Raw genomic sequence first — 18,983 nt, 5'->3', positions numbered from 1 at the left:
ATAAACTACCTTCTATATAAACTACTGTCCCCAAAGGAACTCCAATGCAAGGAATGCATGTCTTGGTATACTCAGTTCTTGCACATGGCCAGCCCAGTAAAGACCTTTTGTAAGATGCATCATAAAGTCCATCAAGGGAAATAGGAATAAAGATACATGACAGTGATTTAAAATATGTCTGCTTATACTGTTTACCTGTATTAACTTGTAATATTCTTGATAGGCTTGTCCCACTTGTGTTATCAAAAGTATTACTGAAGTCTAAAAACTTATGTGATACTGCTTTTCTTTTCTTTTTAGGCTATATTATAATCGATAACAGTAATACCAATAGTCCCTACAGATAATATCAAAGTCAGGAAGACCCACAGGCTACAGGAGTTAGCGAGGAGGATTCTTGACCCTTCTGGGAGGAACGGTGTTCTTTCTTTTGACATTGATGCATTAAGTAGGCTGTTCTTTGGAACTTTTGGTTTGTCCTCGATTATAGTCCTTAGTATTTGGCTCTTCTAAAGGATGGCCAACAATAGCTAAAAATAAGTTTAACTGAATAGGGTGAAAGAGTAAGGAAATAAACGAATACATAAGAGGTTTGTTGCACAGAGCTGGAACAAAAGAAACCTCCTTACATCTGAGATTCATTTTCTCTTCACTGCATCAGAATAACATGCCTGAAATTTAATTTGGTTTTACAATGCTCACAATCAAGCTCTGCTTTCAGGATGTGTTATTCTGAAAAATCTGTGTCTCTTTAGCTTGTGCTGAATCCAGTGTCATTCCCTAATGAAACAAGCTAGAGGAGAAGGGAAAGAAGCAAGAGTGGGCTCAGGTAAACAAACTAATCTACACAGAAATCTACAACATAAATTTCAAAGGGACATGGAAAACTGAAATTTGATATAATCTAATGTCTTTTCTCCAGGGTTCTGAGATCAGAGCCAAGACAAAGAAATTTTACATAGTTATATTATTGAAAGTGTATTACCTTATACCCTGTATTTAGTTGGCTCTGGGGTTGTCTTTCTTCTGATTTCCTATTTGTCTCATTGCTATCCCCTTCAGTCCTCTCTGTTGGATCCCTTTCCTCATTCTGACTTTAACTGTTGAAGTGTCGTGGGACTCTGTCCCTGGACCTCCTGTCTTCTTTCGGTGTATTCACTCCTTAGGTGACCTTTTAAATTACCTTCTTGACCCCAAAGTCTCCCCAGCTTCCATCTCTGGCCTGAATCTCTCCTCTGAACTTCAGACCCATATCTAACTGTCTACTTAAACATAACATATCTGAATTTAAATTCTTGATTTTTCTCCACTAGGTCCTTCTTTCTCAAAGTGTTTCCTTTTGAGTAAATGCTAACATCTAGTTGCTCAGGTTAAAAAAAAAATTGCATCACCCTTTACATCACTCTTCATTTCATTTCCCACATCAGCAAAACTCTTGGTACTGCCTTTTTGAAATTTATTCTGAATCTGACCACCTCTCTCCGTTTCTGTCATCACGGCTTTCATTCAAGCCACCGTCTTCTGTAGCCTGAACACATGAATTATCCTCCTACCCCTTGTGTCTACTCTTGCCTCCACTTATCTATATATCATACATAGCCAGAAAGATCCATTTAATTTGTAAATATGCCATTACTCTCAAATGCTTTCATATCACATGCAAATAAAAAGTTCTCAGAGTTTTTTGGTAGTATAGTGGGTTAAGCATCTGGCCTTGACACTGCAGTGGCCTGGGTTGCAGCTGTGGCATAGGTTCGATCCCTGGCTAGGGAACTTCCACATGATGTGGATGTGGCCAAAAAAAATTCTCATTATGACCCAAAGGTCTTATACTGTCTGCCTCCAGACTCACTAGTTTCTATCCTTAGTTACAGTTCTCCAGCTGCTTTGCTTTGCTGGAAGGACTTTACCCCAGAGTCTTTGCACTTGCTGCATCCTCTGTCCAGAATCATCTTCATCCAGATGTCCAAGTGGTTTGCTCTTTTATTTTATTTTTTTCAGTCTTTGTTTGTCAGCTTGTCAGAGAAACCTTCACTACCTGTCCTGCTCAAAAGAGCACCTTTACCCTGCTTTATTTTTCTTTACATCTTTATTTACTGTCCACATCTCCCAGTAGAATATAAGATCTATGTGGAAAGAGACGTGGTCTGATTTATCTTCTTTTATATGCTCAGGGTCTCAAAAGCCCTTGTGTAGTATAGGCATTGAATAAATACTTAAGTAATGGATGAATAAGGCATAATTAATATTCTAGGGGCTCCACTTGCTTTATAGAAGCATCCTTTCTGTTGGGATAGGTGAAGGGAGGATATCTGTGGCTAAATCCATTATAGTTTCCAGGCAGTTGCCAGACCCGGCTTTTAGCAGCTAATCTGTACTAGAACAGAAGCCAAATCCTTGTGATTATAAAAACATGGCGTGTACTGAGGGAGGCCTTAGACTTCAGTTTTTCAGACACAACAGAGTAACATAAAGCTTTAGGACTCATTCCAGATTCTACTTAGTGGGGCTTAAGTCCGCTATCCTACTACCTTCAGCCAGATCCATTATTTCCAGAGCTGGGCTCAGCTGGCTGTGCTGGTTAGAGGTTTCCCTGCTTAGGTGGATTTCTTAGCATTTATACTGGCATTTAGTTCTCTGTATAAATCATTTTTGTCCTCATAATAAAAGTAACACAGACTAGATTAATGAGGAAACATTGTAAGAACAACAATTGTAGAAAAAAGCAGGAAAGTAATCATTCAAAATTTCACTATTTAGAAACACTGTTAATTTTGACACATTTCTTATTTATTTTGGTGTCTTTGTGTTTGTGTTTGTGTGCATATGTGTGTGCATGTTCACACGGTTGGGGTAAGCCAACAATATTTACTGACCACTACTTTTGTTCAGAGCCCTTTGTTCCTATCCTAATAATATTAATTTTAAAAATGAGGGATTTGACTTTCTGTCCTCATTTATGAACTATGTTCAGAAGGCATTCCTTTCACATGAAATTGGGCTTCATTCCTTCCACGTTACCATTACCCTGTGCTGAATGTACCTTTGTCCCTTTTGTCATATCTATCTAGTCCCTCTCCCTCTCTCAGAGGCAATACCTGTGGCAGCCTGCTCAGACATATTGGAGCAATATTGGAAAACAGAATTCAGTCAGTGAAGACAGGAGAGTAAAATGTGTGTGTCCCTGACTTGAGGAAGAGTAGAGTAGTGCTGGAGTGTCAGACCTGCTGGATATAGGGAAGAGTTGAATGCTAAGACTATTGTGACAGAACCTAAATCCAAGGAGCAGGTCTCTAATAGGACCATATTTGTAGATCCAAGGCCAGACCTAACAAAGATATTAAGCCCTAGCCAGAGAGCATGCAGGTGGTAAACACAGTAGATGATGGAAACGTGGTAACTTTTTGTAAGGGTGGCTGAACTAGTTCTACCAAATGGATCTTTCCTCCATGTGTTTGTTTAATTAATATATGATTGTTATAGAAACACTAGAAAATGCAGATGAATAGCTGTCCACGTGCCTTAAAATATCTCTTGGTGCTTGCTTTGTGGTATTCATAGTATCTAGGATGGAGATTAGGGGAAGAGATAGAATTGGGGTGTAGGAAGTATATAAAAGAGACAAATAGGAAAGATATGCCATTGCAATACAACCATTCAAGAAGTACAGTAATCTGTTATCTTTAGAAGTATAGTAACTTGTCCATCACTGTTACTTGACTTTTTATGTATTACTTTTGTGATTTGAATCAAATCTATTATTTAAAAAGTACTTAAAATCATAAGTTGGCATTAATAAGCTAGAAATAGACCATGATTTAAATGCTGCATATTTCCTATAATCCTGAAAGAATTTATTGAAGTCTTGGTGGAATGCAGTGTCTGATACCTGAAGGTACCCCCTCTGAGATACCAAAGTCTTTTCCTCCAAGGAAAGTGATGAGATCTTATGGCCCCTTCTAAGAGACACCACACAATGGGAGTACACTCTGCCCCAGTGTACAGCTGAAGGACATCAGGCAAACTTTTCCCGTAGATGTCTGACTGGCTAGGGCTAGAATGAAATTTTGCTTCGTAAGTGAGTCTCTGCTTTTTCTTTTTTCTTTTTTCTTTTTTTTTTTTTTTTGCTAATACCCTTGAGTTAGGAGGAAAGGAGGACATAGTATCTTTCTATGGAAAATACACATGAAAATCTATCCCCTAAAATGTTTTTCAGAAGCAAATTAACAAAGTGAAACATAAAGATTCTAGAAGAGACGAGATTTACTTCTTCCTTCCTCCCTCCTTGCATTCCTTGCTCCCTTCCTTTCAGTTTGATTTGTATTAAACCTCCTAGATTGAGGTATACTTAATGGCTCCTGCCTCTTGTTAGAATCCTAATGCTAATTGTTTTTTTTAAAGCCAATTATAGGAGTTTCTGCTGTGGCACAACGGGATCAACGGCATCTTGGGAGTGCTGGGACTCAGGTACAATCCCCTGCCTGGCACAATGGGTTAAGGATCTGGCATCATTGGGTCACATCTGTAGCTTCGATCTGATCCCTGGCCCAGGAACTCTGTATGCTGTGTGGTGGCCAAAAATTAAAAAAAAAAAAAAATCCAATTGTATTTCTATGTTGCTGAGAAGATTTCTGCCTAGAGTATAAAACACCTGGTTGTGATTTTTTTCCACACCAATTAACAGTTCTGTCCAGTAGGTGGACTCCTTCATGTACACAGATGGGTTGCCTTTTTCCTTTAATCAAGTGTTCCTTAAATCTGTGAAAAGGCATGTCCTCATATTGAACTTTTGGTTTCACCAATTTATTTTCCGAAAGGCTGAAAATAGATTCTGGTATACTGCCTATTCCTATTTGAGAAATAACTTCATCTTTAGTTCCTTTTTCTTTTGTTTCATTTCATTTTTGTTTTAGTTTATATCTTGACATTTTTATTTATAAATCAGGGCTCTTTTTGCAGTAACTACATTTACCATCTGCATTGGATTATTTAAAAATAAACTGCATATCTGTGCTTGTATTCATCATAACATACAAATATCTGAAGAATTATGATTAATATACACTGACACCAAGGCTTAATAATTGTATTTGTTGTGAGAATAAATCTGTTTATGGTCTCTGTAGTTGTTTTCTTTATATCATTCTGGAACAATTTTTTTTAATAAATATATATTGTGTTTTTCAACAAGAACTCTAGCACGTAAGTCATTTTTAAGCCAGTCCCTGCAACTTTAGCTAATTACTGCCTCTAGGCCCACCTGAAGTCAGGTGTCTTTGGCAATTTTTCTATGACCACTAGGATAAATTCAGGGTCTCATGCTAGGTTATGAGTCTTTTGTGGTCCCTAAAATCTTAACTTTCACCCCTACTCTTTGAGAAATCTTATTGTACTATTTACTTATAGACACTGAAACATTGTCTATATGGTGAAAATTCCAATAGTTGACTCAATATATTTATTCTAACATGAAAATGAAATCTCTTGACCTGGAAACCCAGTTTAGGATAAGCCTCATTTAGATAACCTTTATATGTTGTTTCTCTGTGACTGAGCCAATGATGATGGCCTGTGACCCAAAACCAGATTTCTCTAACAATTCATTGCCTTCTCATATTTAATAGGTTCTACCTCCAGTGGAAGATTTAAATGTCAAAGACAAGTAGAAAAAAAGACAAGCTCTTTCCAGTATAATCAAGGCCAGTTTTTCTGGTTTTATTCTAGGCTGTAAATTTATTGAAGGAAAGGGTTGTATCTTATTCACCTTTATGTTTATCCTACCATCTGATACCAAACATGGAGGCATAGCTGAAGAGACTGTATTTTATTACTTCGAAAATTGAAAAAACTTGGATTAGAACTTTCTATTAAGCAAATGATTAAGGATGTCATTATAGAACAGAAAAAAAAATTGTAAAACTCACACAGATATTTAAGACAGGTAAATACAGTCTTGAATCATGATTCCTTTTATTAGTTGTCTGATTCTGTACATGTTATTGAACCTCTTGGAGCTTCAGGTTTCTAAGTTTCTAAAATGGAATTAGCAATATTTATAAATGGTTAAGAATAAGATGTTACATAATTTATCCAATAATATGTTATGTAAAATGAAGATTCAAACACAGCTCTTCTGATTTCTTCTGTATAGCAGTGAAATTGTCTTTGTTTACTTTAGGTACTTAGAAAGGACAGTGGTTAGAAGAGTATTCATAGTAGTCATGATAATGCTGTTCCAGGATCATATGGGGAAAAAAAAAAAGACAACACTGGAAACTTTATTCTGAAAGCAGATATAAATTTTGAGACCTTTCTATGGTCTAAATATTTGTGTCCCCTCAAAATTTATAAGCTGACATTCTAATGCCCAGTGTGAAGGTATTAAGAGGTGGGACCCTTGAAGGGGTGCTTAGGTCATGAGGGTGGAGATTAGGAATGGGATTAGTGCTGTTAGAAGAGACCTCGCAGAGCTCCCTAGCCCATTCTTCCGCGTGAAGATACAATAAGAAGTCTGTGACCAGGAAGAGAACCTTTACTTAACTGTGCCAGTACCTTCTTCTTGGACTACCAGCCTCCAGGACTATAAAAAAATACATGTCTATTGTTTATAAACCACCCAGTTTATGGTGTACCAATGTAGCAGCCCAAATGGGCTAAGACAGATTCTGACAAGAATTTTAAACTGATATTCAGGCAATGTAATTAAATGTTTAACATTTTATAAATTGGTAGGCAAGAATTAGTTTTAGTGAAAATTTTAGTGCAAAAATGTGCAAAGATAGGAGATTGTGAAAGGACCAAATCAAAGGGGTAATTTTCTGAATTAAGTCAAATACCAAGGCATATACAAGATACCAAATCTATGAAGTTAATGCAAAAAGGCAAGAAGAAAAAAAAAATGGAATTGTCAAAACAATTGATAGTGTCCTTCACATGGGTAAATATTTCCTTCTAGAATTAAATATTTTAATCCAGATGTGATATCAATTTAATTATACTCAGAATTGGTACTAGCCTTACCTAGGATTCAACTGTATGAAAATATAATGCACCCTGATTTTTTTAAATAAACATTTATGGTAAAGATTTTATTTCCCACTGCTTGTCAAAAATAAAAGGAAAACTGACCTTACTTTTTAATAAAATTATAACCTTCAGGTTAAGTTGCCCGAGCCCAAGTGAAGGATGTTTATTAAATGTCTCTTCCCCGTTACAAAACTCATCACAGGTAATGAGGAATAGTAGAGCTATGCAGTAATAACGATGGTTGCAGACAGAAAAGGTTAAGAACCAGGACTGTGGAATTCTTCAAGGAAGTGGACAGGGTCTACTATTTGATTCTTATTCTTCTCTGCAGGCCGCTATATCAAAAGGCATTCAAAGAATTGCTTTCTTTTAAGCTCTAACTAGTATCCTTTGGGTCTTTATGAATCTATAGGCTGCATTGGAAAAACCTCAACTTAACAAGATGTCTTGTTCAAGCAGTACTAGAAAAGCATAGGAAGTAGCAGCCCCAGGCTGTCTGTCTTTGTCAGGACTCCTCTTGAGATATTAATGTAAAAGTTTACTAAACTAAAAGTTGAATTACAACCCATGTTCCATTAGACCCATTAAAATGGTTTATACTTCAGGGTAATTTATCAGACTTATCATCTATTGGCAGAGTTTATAGTGTCATAGAGACCACATGAAGGTGGAGTTGAAGATAAAAATCAATCTTTGCATTCTTTAGTTGCTTTTGTCTTTGAGATGTGGCAGGAGTAGTGGTGAATAAGAGCCAAGTAAGCTGAGAATCCATTCTTTCTTTTAAAGTGATTTGGAATAGGATCTCAGCTCGTACATGGGTGTTTTTATAACATATAGAGTTTAGAAAATAGAGATCTTTGATTATCAAAGAGATGCTTTTTCTCTTGTTATCCTGCAATACATGCATCTAAAATTCTAGGACTTTTAGTAAAAATTTTCTGCATAGCTTTCAATCAGTTGCACCAGCCACTTCTTCGCAACATCTCTCTCCTTTTTTTTTTTTTTTTTTTTTTTTTTCAGAACATCTCTTGATCAGTAATGCACATGATACTGGAAGGAGAAGGGAGAAACTTTCTATATGATAGGAATGGAATCTCTTAAGAGATTAAGAGATATGTCTGGTTGCTGGCCCAAAGTTTTGAACTATACCATTTTTTCTAATATTTCTAAGAAAGTATATTTTTATAGTATTTTATTTATTTAATTTTTTTTGAGTTAGCAAAGATAAAATCAGTCTACCATATTTGAACTCTAGCCAGTCATTACCAGGCTAGACTGTCTTTCTGAGATGATTTTTAAGAAATAGATTTGGAACAACCAAAGTTTTACTAAAATTAGTTGTATTTAACACTGAGTAGGTATAGTGACTTTTCAGAAAACAAAAAATAAGTTTTCAGCGTAAAGCTTCACATTTCTTGTTGGTGCTTACATCAGCCTTTCCCACGCTGGCTTATATACATGTAGGTTTACATTAACATATTTTAATAATTTTAAAAGTTTCTATTGTTAATGTTTTTATTATAGAATCTCAAAAGAAAAATTGGAAGCACAGTACAAAGACTGTACTTTCCTCCCCCTGAACCATTTGTAAGTTACTAATGTGATTTTTTATCATTTCCAAATACTTTAGTGTTTGATCCCCATGAACAAGCATTCTTCCACATAATCATGATGCCACTGTCAAAATCAAGAAATCAATTTTGATATATCCAGAGAAATCTCATATTCCATTCTAGTTTTGCCCATTGTCCTAAATACATCCAGCGAAAGAATCCAGCTAAAATTCTCATATTGTATTTAGTTATTTTATCTCTTTGACTTCTTCCGTGTGGAACATTTCCATGGCCTTTTCTTTGTCTTTCATGACCTTAACACTTTTGAAGATGGCAGGCTAGTTATTTTGTAGAATGTTCATTCAATGTGAATTTCTCTGATGTTTCCTCATGGTTACATTCAGATTAGGCATCTTTGTTAGGAAACCACAGAAAGAATAATTTCCTCATTTTATTACATTCTATCAGGTGCTGAATGATTTCAAGTTGCCCCATTGCTCATGATACTCACTTCAATTACTAGATTAATGTGATACCTGCTAGAATCCTTCTCTGTTGTGATTTGAAAATATTTTTGTGAGATGATACTTTGGAACTTTGTAAATGTCCTGTTCCTCCTAAATCTGTTGTTCAATTTGTTAATTTTAATCGATGTAAGCTAGAAGCTTTCTGTTTTATTTTTGTGCTCAAATTGTTCCTTTTGGCAAGCAGTAGTGCACTTAAACTGGCTTATCTGTTCTTAGGATACGTCCCATTATTTGAGCACTTTCTTACTTTGTGGCTTATATTTTAAAAATTTTCCCAGCTCTATTGAAGTATGATTGACAAAGAAAAATTGTATTTAAGGTGTACAGTGCAGTGATTTGAGATAGATATACATATAATATATAATATATATGTGTATATGTATACTATATATAATATATAATATATATGTGTGTGTATATATATATATGTATATAGTGAAGTTATTACCACAGTCAGGCTAATTAACATATCCATCACCTCACAGTTACCTTTTTTGTGGTGAAAAAAGTTAAGATCTACTTTCTTAGCACATTTCAAGTATACAGCATTATTATTAGCTATTGTCACCATTTTTAATGTATTCATCATAAAACTGAAAATCCATACCTTTTAGCTGACATCTCCCCACTTCCCCCAACTTCCAGGCCCCAGAAGCCATGCTTCTACTCTGTTTCTATGGATCTGACTTTTTTAGATTCCCCGTATAGGTGAGATCATGCAGCATTTTTCTTCCTACGTCTGGCTTATTTCACTTGCATAATGTCCTTAGCATTCCTAAGTGTTATCATAAATAATATTTCATTGTGTGTATGTATATGTATACATTTATATGTATTTATATATTACATGTATGAATAATAAGTATTTATGTATAAAATATATATTATATGATAAATTTATATGGTACATATAATATATAGATACATGAATGAAAAAATTTGGTTATATATAATTCAATATAATATATATATAAATAATAAATATACTTTTCTTTATCCATTCATCTATTGATGAGAATTTGGTTGTTTTCTTGTCTTGGCTATTGTAAATGGTGTTGCAGCCTGCCTATCTATCTATCTATCTATCTATCTATCTATCTCTCTCTCTCTCTCTCTCTCTCTCTATATATATATATATATATATATATATATATATATATTTCTCTAGATCTATCTATCTATATTTTTATATAGTTAGCTGTATCTATATCTATCTATCTGAGATATATGTTAGATAGATAGATATAGATCTATGCATATAAAGTAGGGAATACTTCAGTTAAAAGGTACTGTGATTATGTTTGTATACAAACAAATAGAACAGAAGAAAAGCAACCAGCATGGAATTGTATGTGTCATTCTTATAAAATACACAAAAATATCAGTGTTGAGAGAAATTTCCAGAAAACATCTACTATATTTGCAGATATTTGGCCAAGTTTATAATTTCCTTTTCCTGTTTTTTTTTTTTTTTTAAAGTATCATGTTTAAGTCTACATAGACAGAAAATACCATGTGCTTTCAGAGGGCATGAGGGATTATATAAAACCTACATATCCAAGTATACCCTTTATTTTGAAGTATGATTAATATAGCTAAGAACACATTCTGCTTTTGGAACAAAAAAACATACACAAATTAACCAATATGATGGGCCATATGTTGTTTGGTACTTACAGAAATGGAGTATAAAATGAAGGTTAGATAAGTTTCAGCTTGTTTTTTAGTTTTGTATGTTAGATGTTGCAACTGAAAAGTATATTCCTAGTGAAGACTTCAGGGATGAAATTCTACTCTCCACTTCATACCTTTGGGATCTTCTTGTATCTTCACTGAAACTAAAATAACCTCATTTTTGCTTTAAGTATATTTTGTGAATCTTAAAAGTATCATAAATTTAAGCAAATTCCAAGTTTTCTCCCCTCCAAGCTCTGCTGCTCTTACTTGAATAAAACATAAAATTAAATGTTGGATTTTGGTTGTATGTTGTAAATTATGCCTTGCATTTAGTTTTCACAGGAATATAAGCCAAATGTTCTTTAAAAAAGGGTCAAAATAGATGGATAAGCTAGAGTTCCCAAACAAGAGGAGACTTGTTTCAATTTGATTTGAGACACGAAGTAAATTGTAATCTGAAAGAAAAATATATTTTTCTCTTTATGGTTCATAATAGTTTGATCCATTTACTAACTGAACATCGATTTTAGTCCCCTGATAATTTGACTAAAAGAATGTGACTGTGGTTTAAATAAAGAAGGAAATAATAGCTCCACTAACAAATAATAGTAAAATTTATTGTGCACCTACCATAATCTAAGTGATTTCTACTTTATTTAATTTCCATTTAATTAAATTAACACCAAAGCTCTATGAGGTAGGTAGCATTGCTATCTCCATTTGAGGCACACAGTGGGTTAGTAAATTGTCCAAGTTTCCACAGTTAGGACGAGGTAAGACATGAACTTAGACTCTGGCATTCTGACCTCTGAGTTTATTTCCCTTATTCATGGTGTGCAAATTCTCTGTTTGACATAATTTTTGAAGAATTGCCTTTCTGAGATAGACATGAGAAACAACAATATGTATTCCCAATAGTCAGATAAATGGAGGGTACAAAATGGCATTAATATAATAACAATAGCTACCAAATATACCTCTTAAGTTATCTCATTTAAAGTTCCCAACTTACTCTCCTTTCCTAGTGCCATTTTCCGTGTGAGGAAACTACAGCTCAGATACATTAAATACCTTTTTCAGGATCACAGAGCTTGTAAATGTCAGATTCAGAATTTGAACACAGGTCTCTGACTCCACAAATCTGTGTTCATCTTAATAGGAACTTGTGAGCCCAAAAGGAGGGATTAGAAGAGGCAGTTAAGTCAGGACATAGGGGAAATGGAAGAGGTTGTATATGTGGCTAAGGCAGTAAGAAAAATGAGGAAGCTTGGTAGGGCTGGGGTATGGATTATTAGGATGGAGGCAACCCCACTGACAGGAGGAGACCACATTTCTAGTGAGGACAGAGGCTTTCAGCCTTCTCCCCCTTTTAGGGATCCTAGCATGAGGGCTCATTCATCTAACCATGCATTCCTCTTTACATTCATCCACATACACTAAGGACAAAACACTATCCCTGAAAGTATTTTTTCCACCCTAAGTCAGCAGGTCTAAGTTGAGATTCTGGCTCTGCCAGCTACTGGATGAATAATCAGGGGAGAATCATACATGCATACTTTTTAAGCAGTAAGCAGCATTCATCTCTCAAAGTTGGGGTAATGAGCAATCAGTGATGTTCGTGAAATGGCTTTAAAAATGTGGTCACCCTCTCCTACGTGTTAGTTACTGTCATGACTAATTACCTTGATTTCTAGTCATTTTTATTTACTTATATATTAGAAGATTAAGATACTTCCATATCCATTGCTAAAGACTAGGGCTGTGATTGCCAATCTTTAGAAATCCCCAGACCCAGACAAATGTACACACAACACCAACACACGCACACACACGACACCCATGAGAATCTTCAAGAATTGGGGGAAACAAATGTATTGTTTGAAAAAGTCTCCTGCTCACAGGAAATACTTAGATATTTCTCTAGGGTGTGTCTAACTGTACCAAACCAAATATTAGGTAACTTTGAGATGCAGTATTTTAAAGCTCTGCAGTAATGTCTGTCTTTTTTCTCTCTGTTTAAAATGTATTTAATACAGAGCTAATCTTTTTATGAATGAAAAAGAGCCTGAAACCCACATGCTGCTTGAGCTGGTTTATTTAAATCTCTGAAAATATATGATGCTTCAGTACTTTCTTCATTTTGTCCAGAAACTGGGGGAAGGGGACAAGGTGAGTGTTTGTAAAGAAAGTTAACAAGTTACATTTCTGTTTCCAAATGTGATTAGCAGTCTCTTTCCTCCTCACCTTTGTATAAACCATTTCTTATACAGTGTTTCTATGGCAATGTTTGAACATTGCTGCAATTCTACCCTACTCAGCCCCAACCCTGGATAATTTATACATTTCCTTTAGGAGATCTGCAGTTTTTTTGGTTTTTAGCTTATAAATTATTTTCTTAAGTGAGCAAAAATTTGAAAAATTAAGAGACTTTACATTAAAAAGAACAGCTTTCCAATTTATTTTTTGAAGAAATATGTCAGAAGTTCTGGCAACACTGGACCATCTTCCCCAAGCTAGATCTGAGATAATCTTACTGATATTATTTTGAATTTTCCCACAAAGTTAGGTAATTTTAATGGGGCTAGTACAATTTGATTTTTAAAGGAATTAGAGGCTTCTTTTTGTGGTTTTGAAACTAAACAAACCATTTAAGAATGTAGACTAGTTTTATCACAGTGATCAGGAAAGCTCTTAAACTTTCTTGACAGGCAGATCATGCTGTCTGGGATGTCAGCCTAAGACACTTTGTAGGGAGACTTGAGTACTCTTCAGGTGAAATTAGGAAGTGTAATTTTATGGATAATTTATCTAGGAGGACACTAACTCTTGTTTGAAATATGGAATAACTGCACTTGGGTGTTGCTTTTGGATGTCTGAATTAGGAGGAGAGGGTATTAGATAATTTTGCTCATGTACATGTGTCAACATGATTTTCACCTCTGAATTGTCACCAGAATCTATTTTTCTTAGAATATTAAAGACAGTGAAGGTTGTTGTTGATCATTGCTTGACACTGGAGATTAACATGAATAGAAATGAGCAATTTAAGTTTACTAGCTTTGGGTGTAATATTTTGAGGTGAATGTTAAAGTAAATATTACTTATGTGTTATATATAATTCACTTTCCTGGTTCACCCTATGCAATGTCTACTGTCACCAGTCCAGTTTTCAAGTTATTGTCTGAAAGTACTGTGCTCATTCCTTCCTCCAATAGTCACATGTTGTCTCTAAAACTATTTCATACCTCCCCTTTGGATACCCAAATCTTACCTATCCTCCCAGGTCTTAAATAAAGTTGTTTCTTTTTCACACAGCCTTTTTTTTTTTTTTTTGATAAAAATATTGCGTATTAGAAAGGATATGGACATTGGAGATGGACAAACCTGGTTTTGAAATCAAAGCTTCTGTTTATTTGTTGCAGGACTACATAGACATTATTTAGCTTCCTTGATCCTTTTTTTTCCCCATAAAATTGTAAAAATTAGTGTAATAATTGCTTCAGGCTTTATGAGAAAAAATATTACAGCGGGTTAAATATCTGGGGAATCATAAAGTGCTAACAAATGTTTTTCTATGGCATTTAATAATCCAAAGATTGTAAAGTGGCAGTTCACAGGATGATTAGGCCTTAGAGATGTGTCTGTTTGATTTACACAGTGTTTAAAAATTTTTAAATTAGTTTCCAGTAGTAGAAACAAATAGCTATTTTACGTAAACACCTAAATTCTTGTTTCTGTTTAGAAGGTTAGAAAATCTGGGAGTTCCCGTCGTGGCGCAGTGGTTAATGAATCCGACTAGGAACCATGAGGTTGCGGGTTCGGTCCCTGCCCTTGCTCAGTGGGTTAAGGATCCGGCGTTGCCGTGAGCTTTGGTGTAGGTTGCAGACACGGCTCGGATCCCGCGTTGCTGTGGCTCTGGCATAGGCTGGTGGCTACAGCTCTGATTAGACCCCTAGCCTGGGAATCTCCATATGCCACGGGAGCGGCCCAAGAAATAGCAAAAAGACCAAAAAAAAAAAAAAAGAAAAGAAAATCTGGGGACCCTCCGCCTCCATTACCAAACTGAAAAGACATGCTTCAGTGTGGCTCAGTATCTCCCTTGCCCATTGCTCTTACTCACTTGCCTTGGACCTGATTATCATTTGAATTTACTGTCCTGGATATAAGCCATTTATTTTGTGTTTAAATACATTCTACCTTTCATTGTTAACTGTGTGTATATACATCTTATTCCATGGTATATAAAAATATGTATTGTATATATCTTTATATATAATACATATCTCTTACTCTGCTATATATATATAATACATGTATATATATGTATATATAAGTAAACATATATGAATAAGTTTTTAGAGGGAAGACCTGAAATTTTAAAAAAATCTTCAAAACCCTACCAGCTTCTAACTGTTATATCACATCAGAAGTTAATAAATACTAGTTAAATTATGAGGTTGAAAAATATAATGTGTCAGTGGAATTGATTTTATCTGTTATCAGTATACCTTCCATTTTACTATGAGATAATGAAGGAATATACATGCAGAGAAAAGAGAAAAAAGTTTAATTTTTCCTCTTTCCAATGCCAGGATTGGTTTTTCAGGGATTTTGTTCTGTTCACTGAAACTTTAGTATGCACACATTCTGAAAACTGTTTTGATCAGTTTTTACTTCTATAAAGTTCTCCCACTGGGAAATTGTACTCGCTCTTTGTTTAATTTAGCTGTTACATAAATATGTTGAAACGCTCCACTATCTCAGTTCCTATTGTGAAAATATTTTGTAAGCAGCAGTATTAAAACACTTTTTTCTCCCAGCTATATAGATCATAGGAATTTGAAAGCAGCAAGAGAACGTAAAACTTACCCACAATACTCTCTCATGACATCACCAGGGCTTAGAAAAAAATATGGTGTGCTCACAGTTCACCTTGAGGTCAGAGAAGCTCAACTAGAGCCCATCATTCATGACTCCAATTCAAACTGATATTTAAATTTTAAATAGGAATTCAGCTTTTTATGATGTTGTAAAACACATAAAATGGATTCCACAGAAATAAACCTATGTTTTCCACCTCATAATCTAAATCAGCTAGTATTTATGGTTTTATTTTATTCTCACAAGAGCCATGTGGGGTAAATATTATTATTATCCTCATTTTGCAGTAGGATAATCTCAGTAACTTTTTGAGAGTGAGACGGCTAGCGATAGTGGAGGTGAGATTTCCACTCTGGCCATCACACTTCAGCTTCTGTGTCTGTAACCGCTAGGCTACTTACCTTGTAATGTGCTTATTTTCTCTATTCTGTCTGCATTTTCAAGTCTGCTTGTAAGAACTGGTACAATGTTCACAGAGTTTTCAGTCTTTTACCTGAGATTGCTTGAAGTTTACCTTTTAAAGATAAAAGTTTCTACCTTCATTACACAGTTCCGTCAAACTGTATCTCCATTGTATCAACTCTTTCTGTTCCTATTCACCGTTTCACCAATCTGAAATTTTGCTGATGTGAAATCCTGACATTACTAAAGTGGTGATTTTCTTCCACTGAAAATATCCTTACTTTTATTTGCCGCTTTAAAATACATGCAAGCAAAAACACTTCAACACTGATGATTCTTAATAATTTTGCCTCAAGCCTTTTCTCAAGTACTCAAAAAAATATTGTTTCTCCTAGGAGTAGTTTTGGTCTTCAAGAATTAATTTCACACTTTCTGTGAAAAGAGTACCTAATGGGATGAAAAACTGCACTTTATATTCAAGAGATAATTTTCTGTTCACCTTTTTAAGGTCCTTATATTTGCAAAAGCTATATCCAGTGCTTGATGAGATGCTTTGTAAAGATACTAAAGGAATGGAAACTTGATTTTGCAGTTGAGGAGTAAAACATATGAACTGGTGTGTAAATACGTCCATATAAGTGACCCTGAACAGTGAAAATCAGTGTTCTGGTCCTCTTGTGCTAGGATGAGCTGAGTGTGTGGAGTGAGCACACTTGAGTCAGGTGATGTTAGTCAAGGAGTTTGGAAACTACCCAGTCCTGGTACCTTAGCCACATCCTCTGCCTGGCTCTCATTCCTCACTGATCTGTAAGAACTTGGAGGAAGAAGATAATTCAGATCCTGGGCTATTTTTTTTAGAACATTTTTCTGATTAGAAAACAAAACAAGACTTAACAGTGAATATTTTAAAACTATGAAAAAGTATGAAGAAAAATATTATCATCTAACACATAGAGAAATCCATTATAAACTGTTAATTATGTTTATTCGCATTTGTGTACCTAACTGCCTAAACACCTGTTTGTTGCTTCTATAGTTTACAGACACACACACACACACACACACAATCAACAAATTTAGGATCATATTATTTATGTAATTTTAGCTTAGTTTTTTTGCTTAACCCAAAAGTCAGAGGAGCACAAAATACATGACTGGTTTGCCAATTTAATATTGCACCAAAGTATGTTTTAATGCCTTTGTCACGTTTTCTTCTGTGATGAATAGTGTATTTTGTTATTCTCCACTTACATTCTCTATCTTCATTTTTTTAAACGATTTTTATTTTTTCCATCATAGCTGGTTTACAGTGTTCTGTCAATTTTCTACTGTCCAGCAAGGTGACCCAGTCACACATATGTAATACATTCTTTTTCTCACATTATCATGCTCCATCATAAGTGACTAGATATAGTTCCCAGGGCCATACAGCAGGATCTCATTGCTTATCCATTCCAAAGGCAATAGTTTGCATCTATTAACCCCAAATTCCCAGTATCCCACTCCCTCCCCCTCAGCAACCACAAGTGCAAATCTGTTCTCCCAGTCCATGATTTTCTTTTCTGTGGAAGGGTTCATTTGCACCATATACTAGATTCCAGATATAAGTGATATCATATGGTATTTGTCTTTCTCTTCACGAATTTGCATGTCATCCTTGCACAGGGGCCATGCTAATCTTCTCTGTATCGTTCCAATTTTAGTATATGTGCTGCCGAAGCAAGCACTGTCTTTCTCTTTCTGACCTTACCTCACTTAGTATAAGAGTCTCTAGTTCAGTCCATGTTGCTGCAAATGGCATTATTTTGTTCTTTTTTATGGCTGAGTAGTATTCCATCGTGTATATATTCCACATCTTCTTAATCCATTCAATTGTTGATGGACATTTAGGTTGTTTCCATGTCTTGGCTATTGTGAATAGTGCTGCAATGAACATGCAAGTGCATGTGTCTTTTTCAAGGAAGAGTGGGATTTCTGGGTCACATGGTAGTTCTATATTTAGTTTTCTGAGGTACCTCCATACTGTTTTCCATGGTGGTTGTACCAATTTACATTGCCACCAGCAGTGCAGGAGAGTTCCCTTTTCCCTACACCCTCTCCAGCATTTGTTATTTGTTGACTTGTTAATGATGGCCATTCTGACTGGTGTGAGGTGGTACCTCATGGTAACTGATTTGCATTTTTCTAATAATCAGTGATGTCGAGCATTTTTACATGTGCTTGTTGGCCATCTGTATGTCTTTGGAGAAATGTCTATTCAGGTCTTTTGCCCATTTTTCAGTTGGGTTGTTGGCTTTTTGCTTTTGAATTGTGTAAGTTGCTTGTATATTTTAGTGATTAAGCCCTTGTCAGTTGCATCGTTTGAAATTCCTTTCTCCCATTCTGTAAGTTGTCTTTTTGTTTTTCTTTGTTGTTGTTGTTGTTTTTTTTTTTTTTATGGTGTCCTTTTCTGTGCAAAAGCTTGTCACTTTGATTAGGTCCCATTGATTTATTCTTGCTTTTATTTCTATTGCCTTGGGAGACTGACCTGAGAAAACATTTGTAAGGTTGATGTCAGAGAATGTTTTGCCTATGTTCTCTTATAGGAGTTTGATGGTGTCTTGTCTTATGTTTAAGTCTTTAAACCATTTTGAGTTTATTTTATGCATGGTGTGAAGGTGTGTTTCAGTTTGATTGATTTACATGCAGCTGTCCAGTTTTCCCAGCACCACTTGTTGAAGATTTTTTTCCCATTTTATTTTCTTGCCTCCTTTGTCAAAGATGAATTGACTGTAGGCATCTGGGTTTATTTCTGTGTTCTCTATTTTGTTCCATTGGTCTGCATGTCTGTTTTGGTACCAGTACTGTCTTGATTACTGTAGCTTTGTAATATTGCCTAAAGTCTGGGAGAGTTATGCCTCCTGCTTGTTTTTTGTTT

At 35.2% G+C, this 18,983-nt stretch overlaps 1 non-coding gene across 1 annotated transcript; it reads right to left on the bottom strand.

The window, feature by feature from the left end:
• Nucleotides 1–17,686: 17,686 nt before the first annotated feature.
• LOC125110455 (U6 spliceosomal RNA) lies at nt 17,687–17,793 on the bottom strand. The gene has a single exon (XR_007130629.1). It is a non-coding gene; the product is annotated as a U6 spliceosomal RNA (small nuclear RNA).
• Between the last annotated feature and the right edge of the window lie 1,190 nt (nt 17,794–18,983).

The sequence above is a fragment of the Phacochoerus africanus genome, chromosome 10 (assembly GCF_016906955.1).
Source record: "Phacochoerus africanus isolate WHEZ1 chromosome 10, ROS_Pafr_v1, whole genome shotgun sequence".
NCBI lineage: Eukaryota > Metazoa > Chordata > Mammalia > Artiodactyla > Suidae > Phacochoerus > Phacochoerus africanus.
Note: the sequence above shows the minus strand (reverse complement) of the source record. Positions and strands in the feature narration are given on the sequence as shown.